At 46.1% G+C, this 15934-nt stretch overlaps 1 protein-coding gene across 10 annotated transcripts in view; it reads left to right on the top strand.

The window, feature by feature from the left end:
- The first annotated feature begins 9554 nt into the window (after window positions 1-9554).
- The window catches only part of DCAF8 (DDB1 and CUL4 associated factor 8), a 42397-nt gene continuing 36017 nt past the window's right edge, over window positions 9555-15934 (top strand). Inside the window, exons 1-3 of one of the 10 annotated variants that reach the window (XM_080824531.1) lie at window positions 9556-9709; window positions 10754-10826; window positions 13225-13349. The gene's annotated coding sequence lies outside the window, so the exon portion shown is untranslated. Of the gene's footprint in view, window positions 10039-10753; window positions 10827-13224; window positions 13350-13933; window positions 14040-15934 lie in introns of those variants that run through there. The other 9 variants (XM_080824533.1, XM_080824532.1, XM_080824528.1 and 6 more) reach the window with 9 other exon arrangements.

The following is a 15934-nucleotide window of genomic DNA, read 5'->3' as shown; positions in this document are numbered from 1 at the left end:
GCCTGAGGACAACATTTTTTTATAAAGGAAAGGCACTAATGAATGGGTCACTGGTATCTTTGAGAAGTTTAGAAGTGGCTGTCTCTGTGGGTGGAGGCTGATGGAAGGGGATGTTTAAGAACCGGTTTCCCTTGTAGCAGTGAGGAGCATAGGATCCTGGCACAGCCGAGGCCAAGTGGCAGCACTTACTCTCAGAAGCAGAGTGGAGAAGGGCAGCATGTTCAGCGTGGAGGTGGCTAATGACATGTGGGTGGTCCTAGGGACCAAATGAATGGTAGGCAAGGATGGTACCGATTTACATTTAATTAAGAGAGATCAAGAATGATTACCCAGAAGAAGGAGTTAGTAACTTAAGCGAAAAGTCAAAATTCCTTGCCCATTTTCTAGGTCTCAGACCATTCTCAGACTCGACCTGTCAACTGAAAGTTGACCTGGCTAAGTATGTTGGGGGAAGACGACCTAATTTTTTAAGTTGGAAAACAGGGATACTGCGTCAGAATTGACTCTGATACCCAGTGACCTAAAGGACCACCACAGCGCTTCCCTTCCTACACTCATCCCCTTTGCGATAGGGACAAGTGGGCTCAGAGTGGAGTGCTCACCCAAGTCAGCCTCACAGTGGGTCCAAAAACCCGCTTTATGGTCATTTTTTCAGTTTCCAAATGTATAATCAGAATGGACGTATTTGGCAGTTGGCAGAAAGCCCCAGTCAAAGCCCCTGAAACTGTACCCCCATCTGCCAAGATAGAAAATAAGAAAATCGTCCTGCATGCTAGGGAAAACGGCAGTGATAGTTCAGTGCTTAGAAAGGTAGAAGAATGCAGGGTGCGGGTTTCCTTCATTTCCCCCTAGTTTCTCCGGTCTGGCTCTCGCAGACACCGGGCTGCCGTGCCCCGCAGGCAGTTGTCCCTGTTGCAGTACCGCGTTGAGTGTGGTTTAGAGCCTCTGCCACGGGTATATGGTGATGAATACGTACTTTCTGACCCTTCACAGAATGTTCGCTGACCCTGTGATGCAATGAATATGCATCACATATTCAGTGATGCAGTACCCATCAGAAAGAAGTATCAGAAGCAATTTGCGTTCACAAGCGATGGGCACCAGTGTATTTTCACAGTCTTGATCTAGGGCTCTGTTAATTCTCCCCCGTTGTCACAGTGTAGTCCAGAGGGAGCCGGACATTCTACAGAATGTCACGCTCGTGTGCTTTATTAAGCTTATGCTATTCAGGAAATAAGGATAAGCTAATCAGACCTGATGAAAAGACATTGTCAAGTATTTTGGATTCCTTGGTGAGACACTTACATTCCAGGGAGTGGAAGATAAATCCTGCAGGGCTACAGGGTCCTACCACACTGAGTAAGTTTTTAGTAGGAGCCCCGTGATCCGGAGTGTGCAGAGACATTCTCTGTAAGGCAAAGGGTTAGCTATTGCATGTTGTATCCTTTACTGCACGAAAGAAGCCCAGTGCCATGGTAAGCCTCTTCGAGTTGGGGAGGCCCCATATTCTGTACTCAGGAATGCGAGAAAGGCCCCTGCAGCAGATGCAGGCTACGACACAAGCAGCGCTGCTGCGTGGGCCGTATGACCTGGAAAATTACGCGGTGCTAGAGGTGTCTATGGTGGGGAAAGATGATGTGTGGATTCTAGGGCAATCCACAGTAGGAGAGTTGCAGCGTAGTTCTCTAGGGTTCTAGAGGAAGGCTATGGCCTCTGCAGTAAAGAAAGTTTCATCATTTGAAAAGCATCTCCTAGCATACGATTAGGCCGTGATAGGGACCCAGTCAGCGCCTGACCACAAAGGATCAAGTGACTGTGTGACCAGTTGCCCATAGAGCCCGCTGGCCATTTTGAGACCTGCCAGGTCATGAGATTGGGCAGATACACCAGCCGTCCATCTTACAGAGGAAGTGGTGCACTTGGGAAGAAACCCAGACACGCTTGGTGGGCACAAGTAAGTTGCAGTGAACAAGGGTCCCCAGACCTCCATTTACAACTGTGTGTGTCGCACGGGGCTAGCTTTGTCCTAGCTCATGCCTGTGGCAATGTCAGGATTCCTGCAACCTTTTGTCCAGGTCCGGTCGGGGGATGAGTTGGTTTGATACGTTAGGGCAAGACAAATAAGGACCATTGCTTCTCAGCAGCCCCATCTAGAGTGGTCCTGAAAGTCCATGATGAGAAATTCTCAACCAGTAGTTCTTGAGGCAGTGTAGCTGATCACTTTGCGTGGAGAGAGAAGTGGCCTGAGGCCAGGGTATACATGAACGCACAGCCAGTGGGCTGGTAGGTCAGGAACCCAGAAGGTGCAAGATAAGAAAATGCAGGAGAAGGTCTGGTGAAGAGCGTTTCAGTGGGTCTGTGAGACCGGGACTTGTTAAAATATTCACCAGAGAAGTGTTGACTAATAACCACATGGACAGGACGCTTTGGTTAGGAGCCTCACCTCGCGGGGTTCTTGCACAGGGTGCTCGCAAGAAGAATCACCTTGCCGGCAGAGATGGATACTTACCCACCTATTAGCACTGGACTCCTCTCCTACCCACCCAGTAGGCTGACCCAGCTATTTTTAAATACCTAACCCTCAGCTACAAAGCAGTGCTGATCCCCTAGTTCAGTACCACTGCTCAAGAAGAGCCCGCCACCTGGTGGCAACAGTTCGGTGCTGGAAAAGTCACACCCGACAGCTTCCTCTGATCACATATTTTCACTGTGCTTCTCCTGCTGAAAGTGCCTTAGCTAGTACTACCATCCAAAGACTCAGAGACTTTTGATCTACTGGTGTGGGATCCTGTATAATAATGCCTTGGAACAAGGGACCCATTTAATGACAAAGCAGGTGCAGCAATGATAGGAATACTCTTCCTGTCAAATACCTTTCCATCCAGAAGCTTCTGACCCAGTAGAGCCTTGGGATGGGCTTTGGAAGGTACGTTGGTGGTGCCAGCAAGAATGCGGTGCTGTCCTTTACGATACAGTATAAACCTACATGACCATAATAGGGTGCTTCATCCTCAGCCCTAGCCCTTAGGTAGAATCCAAGAGTTCTGGGCCCAAGGGTAGAAACAGAGGTGACCCTGTTCAGCATCACTCCCAGTGATCTACTTGAGAAATTTTATGTTCTCTCCCTGCAACTTTAAATTCTGTGGGTCTGGAGGTCCTGGTTTTGGTGGCGGGCTGGGGTGGGGTGGGAGAGCCTTCTATTAGGCTCAACATAAGAATCTCAATAAACTTAAAAATATGCTGTCTTCTGGTCACTTTGAGCTCCTAATGCCCGCAGACTATCAAGCAAAGAAGTTCCACACTGCCTGGGAGGTAGGACTGCTGCTAATAGGACATGGAGAGGAAGATGCACGTATGATCCTTGAGATCTCTCTTGGTCCTCCTATACTCAGTTTTAACTATAAATGAGGAAGTAAACAATTATATCCTGATAAGGGCATGATCTCTAGGGACTCAGAACCCTCAGGAGTGAGGGTCTGGGTTACTCTTGGATAAGCCATCTAGACTAATGGGAGTGCCAGTCAATGAGGAGATGAATCTAGAATGGGTACTAGAGAAGGGAGATAATATCACTTACAGCTTAGGGACTCTTCTTGTCCATGTCCCCAGAAATTGTGATTAACTAGAACACTGGAGAAACTGCCTGGATAGAATGAACATGTGTACAAAGCATGTGGATCTGAGCAATGCTAGGTAGAAGTGGACTGAAGTAAGCATTATCGGTACCCTGTCGAGATCCTCTTTACCAGGAAGCAGAAGTCTTGGCTGCAAATACCTCACAGCTGCATCCTTTTGGGAATTGCCCTCTGTGCCGATGGAGCCACTTCTAGAAATTCCTGGAAGGTTATTGCCTCCCAGGGACAGCATCACAGATAATGGTACGATGCCATTTTCTGCAAAGCAGGCAGCTGGGATTCTGATAGAGATTGCATTATCAGTGATAACATAATCGGTAATTGTGTTATCATCAAATGATTCTTCCCCCCTTCCTCAGGGTGGGGCAGATGTGCCGTATATGTGCCAAAGAGTTCCCGGTGGAGGGTAAACTTAGGAACCCCTATCTTTACCTAACTTTCCCCCCTATCCTGTCTTGCTTTCCTCACTCTGTTACAGGTTTTACTTGAGAGCACTCCCTCAAGAAACCGTTTGCACAGAATCTCTTTTTGAGCTGTTTCTAGAGCATCCAGGCCCAAGACAGTACAGTGGTGTCAACTAAGAGATAAGAATAGGAGAAGTTCTGAGTTTGACAAAGGTAGAGGAAAGGTGAGTTCGCTTTGGGAAAGTTAAACTACCAGTGGCTGGAAGAGAAGGGAACCTCCCCAACATGACAAAGGGCATCTATGAAAAATCTACAGCTAACAGTATACTTAATGATGAAAGTCTGGGTACTTTTCCCCTAAGATCAGGAACAACACAAGGATATCAGCTGTCACTGCTTCTAGTCAACATTGTGCTGGAGATTCTGGCCAGGAAACTTAGGCAAGAAAAAGAAATAAAAGGCACTGAGATTGGAAAGGAAGAAATAAAGCCGTATTTGCAGATGGCATGATCTTGTATAGGAAATTCTAAGGACATAAGATCAGTTTACAAAAATCCATTGTACTTCTATCCGTTTGCAATGAGTAATCCAAAAATGAAGTTAAGAAAACAATCCTGTTCACAATAACATAAAAAGAATACTTGGGGGGAAAGAGTACTTAGGAGCAAATTTAACAAAAGAAGTGCAAACCTATACTGTGAAAAATACAAAACATTGTTGAAACAAGGGAGATCTAAATAAATGAAGAGGTATCTCATGTTCATGAAGCAGAATACTTAACATCATCAAGAGGGCAGCCCTCCCAAATGATCTAAACACTCAGTGCTGTCCCTGTCAGAATCCCAGCCGACTTCTTTGTGGGAATTGACTAGGTAATTCTAAAAATCACATGAAATTGTGGTGGACTCAGAAGAAAACAGTCCTGGAAAAGAAGGAGGACTCACACTTCTTGATTTCAAAACTTACTACAAAGCACTGGTAATCAACACAGTGTGCTATTGGCACAAGGATAGACACAAATACTAATGGAATAGAATGAAGAGTCCAGAAATAAACACACATCTGTGGTCAACCGATTTTTGACAAGGGTGCCAAAACCGTCCAGTGGGGAAAGAACAGTTTTTTCAACGGTGGTGCTGGGACAACTGGCTGGCCACATCCGAAAGAATTGAGCTTAATCCTTACCTTATATTAGATAAAATTAAAATAGGTCAAAGACCTGAAAGTAGTAACCAAAACTGTAAAGCTCTTAGAAGAAAACAGGGTTAAAACTGTTATAACTTTGGGCTTAGCTAGGGATTCTTAGATATGGCACCAAAAGCATGAAAAACAGAAGAAAAAAGATTAATTGGACTTAATCAAAACTAGAAAGCTTTGCGCTTCAAAAGACACCATCAAAAATGAAAACCCACAGAATGGAAGGAAATATTTGTAAATCAAACACTGATAGGGACTTGGATCTAGAATATATTTTTTTTATTTGACACAGAGAGAGAGAGAGATCACAAGTAGGCAGAGAGGCAGGCGGAGGGGGAGGGGAAGCAAGCTCCCTGCTGAGCAGAGAGCTCAATGCCGATGCCAGGCTCCATCCCAAGACCCTGAGATCATGACCTGAGCTGAAGGCAGAGGCTTAAACCACTGAGCCACCCAGGCACCTTAGAATATATATTCTTGAAACTCAGAAATAGACAGTTTAAAAGTGGGCAAAGGACCTGATAAGACATTTCTTCAAAGAAGATGAAAATGTCTAATAAACATGAAAGATGCATGACATTGTCAGTCATCAGGGAAGTGCAAACCAAAATCACAGTGAGATACCACTTCCCATCTGCTAGGATGGCTAGAAATAAAAAGTCAGATAATCAAATATTGGCCAGGATGGGTAGAAACTGGAACCTTCATACACTGCTCATGTGAATGTGAAATGGTGCAGTTGCATTTCTCAAATGATTAAGCTTAGAATTAGCCACGTGACCCAGAAATTCCATTCCCAGGTGTATATCTGAGAGAAATGAAGTATGTGTCCACACACAAACTTGAACATGAATTTTTATAGCAGCATTATTCATAATAGTCTTAAGAAACAACCAAACTGTCCATCAGCAGATGAAGGGATACACAAGATGTGGAATATTCATACAATGGAACAATATTTGGTTACAAAAAGGAATGGAATACTGATACATGATACAACATGGATGAACTTTGAAGACCTGCTAAGTGAAAGAAACCAATCACACACAAAAATGTAGGATTTCATTCATATGGAAGTCCAGAAGAGGGAAATCCATAGATACAAAGTACTTAATGGTTTCTTAGCGCTGGAGGGCTATGGGGAGATAGGGGATAACAGCACAGGGTACTGGATTTCTTTTTGAGAGGATAAAAATGGTGGAAAACTGTGATGGTTGCACATATCTGTGAATGTACTAAAAGCCGTTCAACTGCACACTTCAAATGAGTGAATTGTATGTGAATTTCATTCTAATAAAGCGTTTTTTTAAAAATGCCATTGGCTATCAAGTATGCGATTCTAAAGCTTGAAGGAGAAGCCTGGATTGGCAGTAAAGGCTTTGGGATCTGGATGGTAGTTTAAACTGTGAGAATGAGTAAGATCACTTTGGAAGCACATGTAGAATGAAGAGGAGGAGAAGCTCATGAAATAAATTGTCAAGAGACATAAATGAACTATGACATACATGTCACAGAAGTCTGTGAGACTGAATTTTTAGAAGGGGTCAAGGGTCATCACAACCTCAAACACAATAAAAAAGCCCAAAATAAGATTTGGTGGTAAAAGCAATGGTGTCCATCAAAGCATAGTAACCAGATCCCAGTAAACATAGCTCCACTAAAATCACTCTTGTTGCAGTCTTAACCTCCGTGTTTCCCAATCCAGTGGTCAATTTCCAGTCATCTTAACCTCAAACTCGTCAACAAGAATGACAGTTGATAGTATCCTTCTTGAAACATTGAAGAAATTTGTTTTATAAGACCCGTTACTCTCGGGTTTTAAATTATATTTCCTGGTTGCTTCTTCTAAATAAATTTTGCTGGATTTTTTTTCCCACCCTGACCTTTACTAGCTGGGGTGCCTTGGGATTAGAGGGTCCAGCCTGTATAGAGACTACTTTTCTTCCATATCAAGTAAACGCTCCCCACTCCATGGTTATATATGCTGTTTATACCCTCAATTGTCTTCTCCTATGAACCTCAGATTCATATTTCAATTGTTTACTCAGTAGCTCCATTTGGAAATCTAAAGGCATCTCCAGTTTAACATGTCTAAAATAGAACTGGACATTTTTCCAAAAAAAAAAAACAAAACAAAAAAACAAACAAACCCTTCTGCTCCCCACCCCCTCCTGCCTGGAGTTCTATCTCAGTAAATGGCATTACTACTTACCCTGTCACTCAGGTCAAAAAATCTGAGATAGCTTGATTCTTTATCTTGCACTTCATACTCAAACTATTAGCAAATCACCTCTGCCACCTTCAAAGTATGGCCTTAATCCAACTACTTTCTACCACGTCCACTGCAACACTAGTCTTGCAGATCTTTTGCAATAGCTTCCTAACTGGTCTTTCAGCTTCTGTTTTGCTTCCCTTCGGCGGTTTTCAAAGAAGCAAGCAACCAGAGTAAATATATTTACTTAAAAATCACATCGTGTCAGTTTTTTACTCAGAATCCTTCATGGCTTTCTAGCACTCTTTGGAGATAAAATCCAAAGTCCTCTCCTTGGTCTATAAATCTGGGAGCGATCTGGCCCCCATCGTGTATCTCCAAACTAATTAATTGCTTATCTGCTCCTCGGCCACGCTGGCTTCCCCGCTGTTCTTTGGGTACACCAAGCACACTCAAGCTTCAGGTCTTTTTACCTTATTGCTCCCTCTGCCCAGAAGGTTCTCTCCCCTGTGTATATGGTTCACTCTCTCACTTCAAATCTTTTTTCAGATGTCACCTCAGCAAAGGGACTTCCCTGAACCCATTCTGTGAAAGAGCACATCTACTCAGGTGAACCCTGCTTTATTTTCAGCTAGTCTTCATGACCTTAATATTTGTGTGTGTGTGGCCCTGTCTTCCGCTTACACTCCCAACCCCTGCACTGAGAAATAAGTTCTGTGAATGCAGGCATCTGGGTTTGGTTTTTTTTTTTCACTGCTTCAGCCCCAGTACCTAGAACAGGGCCTTACACGCTACAGGAATTCAACAGATGTTGCCTGAGCGAATGAAAGAATGGATAGAGCGGTAAGGCATCAGAGAGCACTTTGTGCTCTGGTCCTCTTCTAGATGCTGGGGTTACAACGATGAGAAAGATAAAGTCCCTGCCGTTACAGAGCTTATATTCTATTAGTATACTTAGATTACAGATACATAATTACAGGTTAAGTGTTCACAGATTAAAAAAAAAAAGAAAAACAATGCAGAGTGAGAAGACAGAGGAGGATGGCAGAGTGTGATACCATTTGCGTTGGAACCGTCAAGAGCTGCCACCCAGAAGTAGGATTTCAGTAGAGATCTGAGTGGAGGGAGCCAGTCTGGTAAAGATCTGGTAGGCAACTATGCCAAGAAGGGGGAACAAATGCAGAAGCCTTAAGGGTGGGCCGTGCTTTGGCTGGAGTTAAGAGCAGAGAAAGCCAATGGGGCTAAGCCGGAGGCAGGCAGCACGGGAGGAGATGAAATCAGAGAAACAGGTGCATAACGCGCGAGGCCCTCTTTGGAAGCCATTGTGGTTTTTTTTTTTTTTTTTTTTTAATGTGTGATGAGGAAGATTTGGGGTAATAATATGACCTGACTTACGTGTTAAAAGGTCACACTGGCTGCCTTCTGTCTGGCAGGTAAATAGTGGAAGCAGACAAACCAGCTAGGTGTCCATTGCGACAGTCTAAGTAATACATAATGACATAATAGCACGGTAGCAATAGAGGAGGTGAAAGGGGTCAGCTGCTTGCACCCAGGCCGGTCCAAATCCCCGCGCCTGGCAGCCGCCTTTCCCGACCTCTGCAGGCTCCCTTCGGGCGTCCGAACCGAGCAGAGCGCACAGCACCAAGGCCATGCTGGGGAACCCACCGCCCAGCACCCGCCTTCGGACAGACAGCCTCTGCAAGAGCTCCGCGGCACCCTGAGCTTCCGAATCCCTTCTTTGAATCTGGAAAGGGGGGGATGGGAGCTCTCAGGGGGAAACGGGTCTCGGAGGTGCAGAAGCCACTGAAGAAAACAAGGTCCTCCAAGGAAATGGGGTTATCAGAGGAAACCCGGCGACAACCGCCTGTTCCCAGTATCGAAAAGCAGGGCAAAAAGGAGGCTGCCCAGGAGGTCGCCCGCCAGCCCGCCAGAAACGAAGTTTATTTCCATCACACCACCGCAACTCGGGGAGGCCCCCAGCTCGCGTCCGCTTTGCCAGTGCGAGGAAAGCGATCCCCGCCGGAACCCGCCGCGAGAGCAACTCCGTCTCCCGGGAGTGCGCACGCGCCCCTCGCTCTGTTTTCCGTTGGTCCTAAGCCCCGCCCCTTCTGCGTCCTCCGAGGAGGGTTGGGAGCCGAGAGCTCGCGCGACCACTCTTCCCTCAGTCTCCTCCAGCACCTCGTCGCAAACGGGGCCGGAAAGCGTGGCGGCGCAGGCGCAGGCGCCGAGAGCGGAGGCGGTGGTGGTGGCGGCCGCTGGCCAGTGTAAGATGGCGGCGGCGTTGGTGGCGGCAGTGGACGGGGCGGCTGGGCCTGGAACAGTCGGAGCAGCCGCTGGCAGAAGGATGACCCAAGACGGGAAGCGGGCTGCTGAGCCTCGCCGGCTCCCGTGCTTGTAACTGCCCCAGCCGGACACCCCCCCCCCTTGACCTATCCGGTCCGTGTCTCGTTCCGGCTTGGCCTCCTGACCCCCTCGCCCCCGGCCCGCTCCCCGTCAGGATAGGTTGGACTCCTTTCCCGAGCTCCCTGGTCTCCGGTCTGTTCCTGGCCCTGACCCGAGTCTCCGCCGGGAGGACTGGCTGCCCTTGCCTCAGGTCAGCCCTGGGGTTGCCCCCAAAAGCCTGCCCCGCAGTCTTCGGGGACGTCTTGCTCCTGGGGTGACCCGTTTGTGTGCGCGTTTTTACCCCTTAGACCGGGGGAAGCGGTCGCCCTGCGCCTCCCCGTCACCTCGGGGCCACCGCGCAGTGTGCCCCCTCCCCCACCGCGAGTTCTCGGGCCCAGCACCTTGTACGGAAGGCCGAGGTCCAAGTCAGTTGTTGCCGTCCGCTCTTGTTCCCTTTGTAATACAATTCTCGCAGCTTGCTTCCCCTCACCCCCAGATCTTCCAGGGCACCGCAGAACCGTACCATTTGCTCCCTGTTAGTTGGAAAGCATCTGGTGGCTTGAATTTCTGACTCATATGATTGTTGCTGGAGTCCTGTAAACAAACCGGCACTAGCGCTATCACATTCTCCCCGGGATTTCCCCCTGCTCTGTGGCTTGTTGAGAGGTTTGCTTATGGGTTAGCGTCGGAAGGATTCAGGTTTTCCTTTTAGGTGGCTTTTTTACGTTTCGGTGGAGCCGGGAGGTGACTTCCCTGGTTCATTTTATTCCTGTTAACTGGGTGGGTTATTTGTTCAGTAGCTTGAGTTACTCTAGTTTTAAATCGTTCTGAGGAGGTCTAAAAAGACTCTGAAATGTATTCCTAAATATTTTTATTGTGATGTTTGGTAGAGATACCTTTGCCATTTAAACTTTAACTTTTCTCAGTCCTTCAGTGAATCAACAGACCTATTTTCTCAGGAGCTCAGCCTGGCCCTACTTCAGTGATAAAGAAGGAAAGGTGAGTAGGAGTTGAAGGCATTTGAATTCCTGAACCCAAGACAGACCCTACCCTGATGCTCAAGTGCTGACCACTGGAGTCTTAAAATTCCTGCCACAGTATTCCAGAGTTGGGGTATTGTTGTTGGCTGCGTTCCAGCTCTGGTTAAGTTACTTTGACAAGTTTTACTGGCTGTGGGCATCTTGACTTTCTGTCCTAAACTATTGCTGTGTATCTTCAAATAACCCCAGTGAAGCCTACAGGTCCGTGTGTCTCCCTCTTGGTGGGTCGTGATTCTTACACTGTTAAAAGCTGGGAATTCGCTTGCCCGAGTTCTGGCCTCTTGTCAGATCCAGTCTCTTCCCTTCTTGGGGTTTTGGACTGTTGTTTCTGTTTAGGGGTGAATCCAGCTGCTCGTCAGGCTGGGAAGTGACGGCACCGTCAGTTGGTGTCTGAGTTCAGTCCACCTCTGAATTCCAACTTTTCAGGACATAGTAGTAAATTTGGGGTTAAAAAAATTCAGCTGTTCTTTTATATTTGGTCTGAAGAGTTTTTGTTGAGCAGAGCAATCATCTTGTGCATTTAGCAGCATGGGCCAGGGCCCAAGAGGGAGCCCGAACATTCTTGTAAATGTAATTTTTGTAGGACTCTTAGGTTTCTGGTAGCAGAGAATAGTGCTGTGCTTGACATCCATGGGCTGTGACAGAAGAGCTGAGGGGCTCTGGAAGGTAGGCCTGGCTGATTGTTAATACCCTTATGACAGGTAGTCGGTAAAGGTTGAGCATGACCTGGGAAGTTTTGTTCCTCGAACTGGAATAAGATTATTATTGGTGGCATGTATGTGTATCAGTAAGATATAAAAAGATAAATCAGCTTTGCGAGCTGGACAGACCTGAGTTTAAATACTAAGATTTATTGGCCCTGTGACCTTGGGCAAGCTACTTAAACTTTGACTCTTAATGTCCACATCTCTCAAAGTGGGATAATGCCACTTACCTCCTGGGGTCGTTGTTAGTATTGTATGAGGGAACCTGTGTTAAGCTGTTCAATGCCTAACATAGGATGGACACTTAAAAAAAAAAAAGTTTTCTTTACACATCGTTGCTGTGGCTTTGAGTTTGAGTAAGGTATGCATTAGTCTACGCTTCTTTGCATTCTGCTTTCGAACATGTTTTCCTCTTTTTTTTTTTCTTTAAATCATTTTTAATTGGTCAGCCAGATGTGTGCTTTGTTGGTACACACCTACAGTTGTCGTCTGAACACAATTGAGTCTGTGTGGTGAGGGTTCGAGGTCGGAGGACAGCGGAAATACTACATGTCAGTCTGTGTGTGTATCTCTCAGTGCATTCTTAGACGAAACATTAGTACCTTCCTTAGTTCGTTGCTTCCTTTCCTCCTGGTCTCTGTTAGCACACGTGATCAGCGTTGACACAAAGATTGTAATTCCTTCCCTTGCTGTTTCCGTGGTGTTCGTCGCCTCTGCTCCAGCTACCCGTTATGCTTTTCCCTTTTTGCCTTGAAGAGAATACATTTTTTCAAGCTATCGGGCTCTGCAGTGATCCTCATCAATAGATTATCAGAGGACTAGACCATGAGACGGTCTCCTTGTGTTTGGAAGTGAGTCTGGGGTAGGCAGCAGGGAGTGCAGAGCATTTTATTTGATCTCTGCAGCTGGACCGTCTTAACAGTATGATGGCAAAGATGCAGCTTTTTAACCTCATGTTGGCTTTTCTTCTACATCTTTTGTGGGGGAGGTAAGGGCAGATGAAAATTAAAAGTGTTGATAATACTGCAGTGAAATCAACTGTATTCATTCAAGCCAGTGATCAAAATAGAGTTGATCAGTTTTCATTACCACCATCCAGGGTCTGAGCTCTCCCTGTTGAAAAGTAGACTTTTGGATGGAGGGTTTTGAGGTGGGCCGAGACCACATTTTTATTTGTGTTTTTATGAGATCTGGAGATCTGTGTTGGGGGAGTGGGGTGGGAGGAGAAAAGGACATACGTTGAAAGAGGCATAACTTTGCTCTTCTCTGTGTGCTGGGTAAGAATCCCTCCTCCCCCAGGGGTTTCCCATTCTGAGCTCCAGGTGACATCTTTGTATACAGTGAACCAGTATTCTTAGTCCCCGGCCACAACTGTAAAATTCTTACCTTTCTGAAGATGCTTTATATTTCAGAGCGTTGCATAAGAATTGTCACATCTTATTAGGAAGTATTTCCTAGTATGGCTGAAGTGGGAGGCCAGTTTGCTTGTGACCTTAATCCAACCACCAACCTGACAGGGCATTTTGTACAGCGGTCTGTGGAAGGTATAGGAATCAGTACCAGGGCTGTGATCCTTAGTGTTGACTAGAATCAGCCTAAGACGGAAGCTTGTCTTCAGAGAGAGCTAAAAGCAAGCAGCGTTTTTGTTGCCAGTTTAAAACAGTGCTGACATTTCAAGAGCAAAAGGACTGTAGGAGAAGACGTTCTGCAGATGCGCGCCCTGTTGTGGCTGACTGAGACCTTCCGACTTTCACACTCTGGGTCCTGTGTTCTAGCAGGTGAGTTTACAGGCTTTTAAAAGCATGGGGTGACTAATGAAACTTTGTTTTCAGGAGATAGATTTGTTTCTGGATTGTTTCTACCATAGGAAAGTTATTCTAAACTTGTCTAGGAATGGTCCAGATTATAAAAAACAGAGTTATCCAAACAGCTTTTTATTGCATAACATTGGTGTTTAAGTTAGTTTTTAAGATTGAATTAGCTTTTTCTTTTGAAAAAACAAATTATCAGTGAGCCAAGGTAATCTACTTACTGTCACCCAATCTGGAACCCAGGCAACTAACTGAAAGAATTGAATCAGCAACAGACGTGGAGGTGGTGGCATGTGTATGTTAATGTCAGAGCCAGATGCCAGTGATTTTAGCTTAGCTTTGCAGTAATACGAAAAACTTTTCATCTTAATGTTGTGAATATAATAGAGAAACTTTGTCACCATTAAGCTTGGTCAGAAATTCTTGTTTACTTGATTCAGTTATTCTCTTGGAGAAGGAAGTCCTTGAAAGGTCTTTGAAAGTTAGTGTGTAATGAATTTTGCGAATCAGTCACACTCCTCTACAGCAGGCTTTTATCTCTGTCTCCATAGGACATAGTTTCTGGGCCAGAGCCCACTTTCTCAAGTACTTGCCTTAACCTCTGGAACGTGTACGCTAAAGATAAATTACTGGACTGAGCCTGCTCTGAGTTTGCAGGTAGGGCGGGGGGAGTGATTAATATGACAAAGATGGCATCTTATTACTGCAATGTAGTGTGTCTAACGGATTGGGTTACTGCAGACATTTTTGGTGTTGCACCTGAGAGCCTAGGTGTGTGCTCTCGTCCTCCGATGGTACTGTTTAAGGAGGTCTTGGGAAGTCCTAATGCGAAGCATCCGTGCTTGCCTCTCGTGTCCTTCTGTCGTTCTTGGTTTGTCTTAGCCATCTGGAGATCTTTGTGGGGGTAGCCAAGAGCCTGCGTTCCTCTGGTGTACTTTAAGCCTTGCCACATTACCAGACACGTTTTAGCTTACTGAGGTCCCCGCGCTAGACTCTCTGCTCTCACCTAGTGTGTAGGAGGGCACTTCCGGATGCTAGACTCTCTGCTCTCCCCTAGTGCAGGTAAGAGGGCACTTCTGGATGTAGTTCCCCGCACTGGACTCTCTGGTCTCCCCTAGTGCAGGTAAGAGGCACTTGTGGATGTCGTTCCCCGCGCTAGACTCTCTGCTCTCACCTAGTGCAGGTAGGAGGCACTTGTGGATGTCGTTAGCCTTCCTGTTCTTACTGTTTCATTATCCCTTGTATCTTTGGAGCGTCCTCTTCTGTGTCCTTTCCAGTGACTAAAGAGCAGTCTGAAATGGGGGTGGTAAAAGCTGGTAGTGGGCGTGGATTCTGACGTAAAGGTAAATCTGGAAATTGTGGAAACACAGTGGAGTTTCCTTAGAAATGACTTTTCCTTAGAATCATTTACATTGAGGTAAATGGGCTTCAGTACGGTCATAAAAAATTCCTTAGCTGTATTGCTGCGATGGGACTTAAGAGCTGGTGTGCGCTCCTGACGTACTCGGAAACACCGTTATTAGAGTCAAAGCCCGTGAACTGTAAAGGCAGGGCATTTGGTCTTACCAACAGGGAGAGAAGGCATTCTTCTCAAGGAGGAAGGGAGTTCCTTGTTCGTCGTATAGTGTATAGTCGACGCAGGAATTCCTTCTTTTCTTCTTCATCAGTGAGGATCGCTTTGAAGTTCTCATCTGGGCTATCCAGGGAGCCCTCAGGAGGGAGAGGAACTAAGGAGTGCGAGGGTTGTGTTTTGAGCACCTGGGTCTATTGGTTTACCGTAGTTCATAGAGCGTGAGTGTGCTCGAGGGATACTGACCGAGCTCCCTGGTTCTTTAAAAGGCCAGTGAGCGGGGAAGCAGCTTTTATAGACTTGGAACTGTGTCCCCCGTGATGCGTGGTGTGTGTCGTTGCTGAGTGGTGAAGCCCAGGCTTCTCTAGGAAGTGCGGTCTGCAGAAATGAGAAGCTGGAAAAATAATGTCCTTCCCTGCCCTGTACAGACAGGCTCTTTGCACAAATGTCTCTAATTTTCTAAACCAGCTCCTGCAGAGTAATGGTATTGTCCCACTTTATAGAAAGAGAAACAGACCCAAGGGGTAGAATCAGAATTCAAACCCAGCTGTGACTGACACCGAAAGTCCTTTTTTATTATACCTTGCGCTGCCTTTAGAAACCTGGGCTTTTCCGTGCCAACCAGTGAAACAAATGAGCTGGAAAGAAGAGTTCGGTATTTCTTATAAAACATATGTGAAGTGTAAAAGGTCTGTCCCCATGACAGTATGAATAAAAACATTTCTAAATTGTTTAAACACGGGTCTCAGGTTGTGATTAACTGGTAGGCTATTGAGTTTTTTAAGGTAGTAACTTTAATGGACGTAACTACACTGAAGGAGATAGCTGAAGCCTTTTTTGATCCTCGAAGAGGGAGAAAATGGCATTTTCCCTTCAGTCTGAGGGTATCTCCACAGAACACTGTTCCGACTCTCCGAGCCTTTCCTCACTCTGCCTCTTTCTGTACTTCTCTGAAGCAACATGGATGGTCCCCACCTTCTTG

The sequence above is a fragment of the Martes martes genome, assembly GCF_963455335.1.
Source record: "Martes martes genome assembly, chromosome: 15".
Lineage (NCBI taxonomy): Eukaryota > Metazoa > Chordata > Mammalia > Carnivora > Mustelidae > Martes > Martes martes.
The sequence above is the reverse complement of the archived record's forward strand: the minus strand, read 5'-3'. Positions and strand labels throughout refer to the sequence as shown.